General features: G+C 35.9%; 1 pseudogene; it reads left to right on the top strand.

The window, feature by feature from the left end:
- The first annotated feature begins 291 nt into the window (after positions 1 to 291).
- Positions 292 to 6488, top strand: LOC100613184 (tripartite motif-containing protein 51-like; annotated as a pseudogene).
- The last annotated feature ends 1032 nt before the right edge of the window (positions 6489 to 7520 follow it).

The following is a 7520-nucleotide window of genomic DNA, read 5'->3' on the forward strand; positions in this document are numbered from 1 at the left end:
AGTTTCATATCGACATCCAGGGAATAGGTTTTTGAACAGATTTGCATTATGTTATGGGCAGGAACTGGGAGTAGAAGAGGTTGTGAGTCATCTAGTCAGTAGTGTCTACTAAAAAGCCTAAAGACTCTCTTTGTGTATGAATTTTTCATTTTTGTTACAGAGGAAATAGTTTGTTCCGCTTTAATGAGCACTGTCAAGAGGAAAATATAGCTATCACATATGGTGATATGTTCACAGATTTTCACCAACCCAGACCCCAAAATGACATGCTGCTCTTTCTTCTTCAGAAACATGAATTCTGAAATTTTGCAAGTCTTCCAGAGGGAACTCACCTGTCCCATCTGCATGAACTACTTCCTAGACCCAGTCACCATAGAATGTGGGCACAGCTTTTGCCGGCCCTGTTTCTACCTCAACTGGCAAGACATGGCAGTTCTTGCTCAGCGCTCCATATGCAAGAAGACAACACGGCAGAGAAACCTCAAAACTGACATTTGTTTGAAGAATATGGCTTCCTTTGCTAGAAAAGCTAGCCTCTGGCAATTCCTTAGATCTGAGGAGCAAATAAGTGGGATGCACGGAGAGACAAAGAAAATGTTCTGTGAAGTGGACAAGAGCCTGCTCTGTTTGCTGTGCTCCAACTCTCAGGAGCACCAGAATCACAGACACTGTCCCATTGAGTGGGCTGCTGAGGAACGCCGGGTAAGTAATGCCTCTGAAGATCTATTTCTATGCAGGACACATGAAATTCTTGTAAGTCTATTTCCTTGGAGATTGGATGATGCCATCTCTGTGTCCCCTTAAGCATGTCTGTTATGAGCTTCCTTGACTTCACACCTCTCAGATTCGACAAACATGAGGAGAAACACAGCAAACTCTCTTTTCTGTGGGCTAATTTGTCTCTCATTTGGAGTCCTTCGTATATCAGAGTGTGAATGATACTTTATTGTCCTCACTTGTGCTTAAATTCATGGCTCTTTTGCAGGAGGAGCTCCTAAAAAAATGCAGTCTTTATGGGAAAAAGCTTGGGAAAATCTCAGAAACCTGAACATGGAAACCACCAGAACAAGATGCTGGAAGGTTAGTACCGTATTACTCTACCTTCTCCAGGAACTTATAGGGAACAAATGGGTGATTCTTAAAATAGGAACTTGATCTCAACCCATAATGTTTCTGGAATTCAATAAAGAAGGAGAAAACACTTGAGAAAAAAACACCCTAATTTTTTATAAAAGTTAGTGTGACTCTTTGGTAGGATTTCTAATCAGACCACAGATTTTACACTAGCATGCTCATCTGTTTCCATACAAACCTATAGCAATACCCCAACAAATACAAGAAACTGGGCCATTTCACACTGTTCCCAATGGGCTGCCTGGATAACTTCTGGACACAAGAGTTATTTGTCAGTCATGGAAATTTCAGGTGACCCTTCTAAGGCTGAGTCAGTATGAATTTGAATCCTGGTGGGCAAGTATATTGAAATGTGAGCTAAATTTCAGGCAGAAGGTGAGAGAGCGCAACCTTAGGGAAAGCATGAAATTAAATATCAGCACTAATTAATATTGAATAAGTCATAAAACATAATGGGAAAAGTGGTGAGAAATGTAGACTTGTGTCTTGATGAAGACATAAATATGTGAGAAATATGGGAACTAGTATTTAATATAAGGAGAACTCTAAGGACTTGAGAAGAATTCTAGAAATGATTTTCTCTTTGTGGATGTTTATATTGAGGGTATGATATCTAATATTAATTCATTAATTTATTCTAATATTAATTCACTGAAAGATATTCTATGAGTACCTAGTCTATGTCAAATATCAACTTAGAAAATTAAGGAGTAAAGAAGAAAGAAAACACACAAATCTTGCAATGGAAATGAGAAAAGCAAATGGTCACCATGCAGATACGAGAAGTACATGATGTGTTAGAGTGCAGTAGTGTCTTTGGAGAAGAATCAAGCAGGAAAGTAGAAAAGGAGCACAGAGGCCAGGGACTGGGGATGAGGGTTTGAGTTTTAAATAGGGTGGTCAGAAAAAAGGCTCATGGAAAAATTCACACTGAAACAAAATCTTGATCAGGAGGAAATATATATATTCTCCTGTTTGCCTTCCTCTTCCTCATAAATATATGAATATATATGTGTATCTGGGTGTTGGTATATATATATAGACAGATATATTTGAGGAATATATATGTAAACACACAGATACATGTATATATTCCTCATATATCATATATATCTATATTTGAGAAATATATATGTGAGTACATATGTGAGAAATATATATATATATGAAAATAATTCTAGGTATAGAAAACAGCATGTGCAGTAATATTTAATTTGCATTTATTTGGGGGTTTGAGGAACCACAAAGAAGTCCATGTTGCAGATTAGGGTGAGTTTGGAAGAGAATAAATGAAACCTTATTAGAATATGTTATGCTGGGTGAAATGCATTGAGTTGACAATGCTAGTCTGGGTCATGTCATCATTTGTCATATAATGGTTTTACATAACTTGCCCCAATTCTTCAAAATAGAAATAATGGTTTCTTACCTAGTCAATATAACTCGATAGTTTGATTCTTAAGCAAGAACTGTGTTTTCTTTCTATAAATGTGGTGTGGAAGAGAGAAATCCATTTTTATATAACTGTCATAGAAAACATTTTATCATTAATCAAGTAAATGTAACTGGGCAGAAACAACTATGTTGATATTAGTACAGAAAAAAAGGAAAGGAATAAAATTTTGTGGAATCTGAGAATTGACAAGATTGAGTTTTAAAATATTGGGTGTTCAGAATGCTAAGAGGAATCAGTGAAATTCAAGAGAAGATGGATAAAACATTTCTATTTTGACTAATTGTCACTGCAGGATTATGTGAGTTTAAGGATAGAAGCAATCAGAGCTGAATATCATAAGATGGTTGCATTTCTCCATGAAGAAGAGCAACATCACTTGGAGAGGCTGCGAAAGGAGGGCGAGGACATTTTTCAGCAACTCAATGAAAGCAAAGCCAGAATGGAACATTCGAGGGAGCTTTTAAGAGGAATGTATGAGGATCTGAAGCAAATGTGCCATAAAGCAGATGTGGAGCTACTCCAGGTACGGACTGACCGTGGGGTATCATGATGTTGAACATTCACATACATGGGTGTTTTTCCTCTCTCCTGAAATCCGTCTCCCCCTTCACTTCCATGATTTGTTTCCAAAAGCATGATTCAATAACTAATGCTCCTTGGTTGGGAGGGTATAGCCTCTCCTAGTGATTCTAGCAGACCGAAGGTCCCTCCTACTTTATCCACCAGCAACAAAACTTTGTAGAATGGCTAAGGTAACAAACAACCCCAAGAAATATTTCCCATCAAAAGTCAGTGATTTATTTAGGATTTTTGAAAGTGGATAAAATGAGAAGTGATTCATTGGCATTTAGGCTAATTTGGAGACATGGCAGAATGGAGAAGTTGGGGAATCTAGGATCACACTAATATTATTTTGGGGTCCACTCACTTTGGTAACAGGGCTTAGGGAAGATGCCTGAGTAGCTTCTTTATGGTTACCTCAGAGCATAGACTCTGTGGGCCTCCTCTCCCTTCACTTGAAAAGAGAATGTCTTCAAGACTTAGACTTTGTCAGGACATTAATTCATGACATATGATAGACTTGGATTTTCATGAGAAAAGAAACAGAAAATGCTTTCCAGGAGGGAACATTGTAGGAAAATAATATCTTCAGAAACTGTCTCCAAATCTCACACTGAACTTAGTGGAAGATGCATCTTGTGGAAAGCACTAAGCCTTTCAATTTTTTTTATTTTACAGGCTTTTGGAGACATATTACACAGGTGAGTGCATACCAAGATTTTAGCAGATGCTTTCAGTTTCCACAACTATCAAGCAGGAACTTTGACATTGAAGGTATAATTGATTCACATAGTGATACTGCCTTGTGCTGGTTGTACTTTCTCCCTTCCCCACCCCGTGTAGTCATCTATTTTGTTGCCATACTCAGTGACTTTATTAAGCAGCTCAATGAAAGTTCTGCAAAACCAAAAAAAAAAAATAAATAAATAAATAAATAAAACAAAAAATAAATAAATGAAAGAAAAATAAAGGAAATGAGCATCTCTATTCCTAATTTTCTTTTTATTGCTCAAAAGCCTTCATATTTGAAAGAGAAAATATTGCATTTACTACATGCATACAAAGTCAACCAGGGGAAGCCAGAGAGAAAAGGGGAAAGTATTTTAGCAGTGAAAAGTGTTGATGATTTCTAGTTTATATTTAAATATATAATTGTGAAAAATGGATGAAACAAACTACTCGGTATGTTTGAACCGTGTAGGCCTCCAGAGAACCTCAACTATAAAAGGCAGATCTCCCTGCCTGGAGCAAGTTTCAACACCCTGGCCTTGAGAAGGAAGCAACAGATGCAGCAGTCTTAAAAATAACCCCACTTTTCCAGACAGTGATTTCAGGAATTTCTGGAGAGGTCTGGAACCCAGAATTTCATTTTTGAATATTCTCCCAGTCTTAAGACTAATGATCCTTACTAATTTGGAGCAATACGAAGAAAGATCCGAATGAATTCTCAGTCAGATAGACTTTTCCATCGTGTTTGAAAATGAGGAACTGTGAATAAGAATGAATTTGAAAAAGAAAATGATAATTTTGGAACTAGCAAATGTGTGGGTTAAAGGGATTCTCATGAAATGTCTTTTAAATAAAAGTGGTGATTTTTATGTATTTTTTTGGCTGTAGATGTGGAAACTGTATGTTTCTCCTTGCAGGTATGGGTCCCTGCTGCTGCAAGCATCTGAGCCTGTGAATCCAGAGCTCAGTGCAGGGCCCATCACTGGACTGCTGGACAGGCTCAGTGGATTCAGAGGTAAGTGTCAGCCCATTGGCAGAATTCCCACAGTGTATTACTTCTTGTTAGAATCGTGGGGGTAATATTTTACCCTTCATCAAATCTTTATTTCATTTCAGCAGGAAGTGAAACATATGATGATGCAACCCTTTTATATCTGTGTTTCTATTTATAGTCCAATTTATAACATGAAGTGTAAAACATAGTGAAAAACAAACATGTTCTGGGCTCTTGTATAGAGTTCTATATTGGGTAAAAGGAATGACGTAAGAAATAAAAAATTGAATAAATGGAACAATGCTCAGAAGGAAGCATAATAATCCAAGGTTATATAAAAGTTTTACATTTGTTTACTGTATTTCATTTGAATTGTTAAAAACGTTTCATTGGGGAATAGAGTTCACTGCAGTTTGTTGGAGTATTTGTACTTACTTACAATAAATATATTTTATTGATATAATGTAAAATTTGGACTTAACATGTAAAAAGAAAGAAGAAATTTTTATGTAAATAGGAAGTAAAAATAGAAATGATAATTTCAGTTTAGTTACAACCTGAAGAGCTACGTGTAAAAATCTAAAATTCGGTTTGAGTCTAGAGCTAGCAGGGATGTCCGCAAAGTGACTGGTAAAAGATTTTGCAGAAATCTGCCTTCAGTTACCACTTATAATTTGAACATATGGACTTTTATCCAGTTATCTAGAGCGGTGCTTGAGTAAGCTAAAATCTTCCCATTCTTGCCAAAATTATATCACTAGTATTTAAGAACAAGAAATATTTTAATAATAATGACCTTGATAGCTAAAGGGCATTCAGGGCATAAAATATTTCACTTTTACATTGGAGATTGGATAAAAACAGGCTGGTCTTATATTCAACTCTCGATTTTTAAGATTTCAATAAATTTTCAATGTCTGTTTTTAGGGTTTTGTTCTTCTTATAGAGAATATTAATCATCCTTATACTTTATTAAATGTTGTAGTCACAATTCTCCTGTCCTTGTAACTTCAAATTTCCTGGTAAAGTAAACTCTTGGTAGAACTACTATTCCCTCAAGAATTCTAATTTCTATTAATTACATGTATCTATATTTTTTAAAAATTATTTTTGCTGTTGATTTTACTGTGCAGCCTGAAAGAGCCAATAGACATATCTTCCTGCATGGAGATTTGAGAAGCATGAATGTTGGATGTGACCCTCAAGATGATCCCGATATCACCGCAAAATCTGAATGTTTTCTTGTATGGGGGGCTCAGGCTTTCACATCTGGCAAACATTATTGGGAGGTTCACGTGGGGGACTCTTGGAATTGAGCTTTTGGTGTCTGTAACAATTATTGGAAAGAGGAGACAGAATGACAAGGTAGATGGAGAGGAGGGACTCTTTCTTCTTGGATGTGTTAAGGAGGACAGTCACTGCAATCTCTTTACCACCTCCCCACTTGTGGTGCAGTATGTTCCAAGACCTACCAGCACTTTAGGATTATTCCTGGATTGTGAAGGTAGAACCATGAGCTTTGTTGATGTTGATCAAAGTTCCTTGATATACACCATCCCTAATTGCTCCTTCTCACCTCCTCTCTGGCCTATCATTTGCTGTAATCACTTCTGAGCAGAAAAAAGTCAGAAATGTGTCTATATGCTCTGGGAACCTGTTTATCACAGAAAGCCCTCTTTTTCGCACCTCATCAAACAGGACAAATAAGTTATATTTAATGTCTTTACTTGCATTCTAATGTCATCAAAACTCATTTATAGTGTTTCTACTAAATATGGTGAAAACATTGCAACCATGTGTATTGGTTCCTTTTTAAGTCATTTTTGGAAAATCATTACCCATGATGTATGGCATAGAATATATTCTCTGGTTTTTAATTATTTCTGTATGTCACAAAGTGAAATAATAGATGACAGAGTTGTCTAAATGAAGTTAAAATCAATGGAAGAAAGTAGAGATCTTGGGCTTCATGAAAAAACTTGGAGTAAAAAGACTCAATGGTAACCTGGAAATATTTTCTTTCTCTTCATCTAACAATATTATACTTCTCCATGTGTTTTATTTATGAACCTATACTTTGAGGTAATCTTATTTGACCTCCTATGCTGTGCTTATCTTTGTAAATCTCATCTTATATACAAAATGCTCATGCATTATTAGAGTGCTGTTCCACAGTGAAATTTACAAGGGGATCAGGACAATGCTGGATCAATTAAATATTCAAATGGACATAACTGAATACTGACCCCTACCTCAAACCATACACAGTGCATTTCCACATGGATTCATGTTCTGAAGGTGAAGGGAACACAGTAAATTATTCTCACACAGAAAGATTTCCTTACCAGGACAAAAAAGGAACAATTAAGAAGAAAAATTTAGTTAGTTTATATCAAAAATGATGACTTCTGTGTTTCAAAATATACCATCCAAGAATTAAAATGCAAACCAAGAGTGAAGAAAAATATTTATCCCAACATATATGCAATAAAATACAATACATGTGATTAATGAATGTAATAAATAAAAGAAAATGAACCCAATATAAAATTGGGAAAATATTTGAACAGGCACTTCATAAAATTGGAGGCATAAATATCTGGACAAATATGAAAAAGGGATTACTTTTATTAGTCCTCAGAATAA

The sequence above is a fragment of the Pan troglodytes genome, chromosome 9 (assembly GCF_028858775.2).
Source record: "Pan troglodytes isolate AG18354 chromosome 9, NHGRI_mPanTro3-v2.0_pri, whole genome shotgun sequence".
Classification (NCBI taxonomy): domain Eukaryota; kingdom Metazoa; phylum Chordata; class Mammalia; order Primates; family Hominidae; genus Pan; species Pan troglodytes.